This window comes from Trypanosoma theileri (genome assembly GCF_002087225.1).
Source record: "Trypanosoma theileri isolate Edinburgh chromosome Unknown TM35_Tth_290_V1, whole genome shotgun sequence".
Taxonomy (NCBI): Eukaryota; Euglenozoa; class Kinetoplastea; order Trypanosomatida; family Trypanosomatidae; genus Trypanosoma; species Trypanosoma theileri.
Window position 1 is genome coordinate 1,027 of NW_021640132.1, and position 300 is coordinate 1,326.

The following is a 300-nucleotide window of genomic DNA, read 5'->3' on the forward strand; positions in this document are numbered from 1 at the left end:
GATGATAATGCATATTACAAACGAGAAGGAAAGAGAGAAAGAGAAAGAGATTCCAAAAATAAAAAATATGGGAAATATAAAGAAGAAGTAAAAAAACAAAGTATCGTATTGTGTAATGTATTTCTTTTTGTTATTCTCTCTTTTCTTTAAAAAAAAAAAAAAGAAAATTTCAAACATCAGACTTCTCTATTTATATGTCTTCTCCCATTACACATCAGACTAATCACCTTTGTTGCTTTTTTTTTTTTTTTTTCTCTCTTTCTCTCCTTCCTTTTTTTTCTTTTTGTTTTGTTTTCGTCT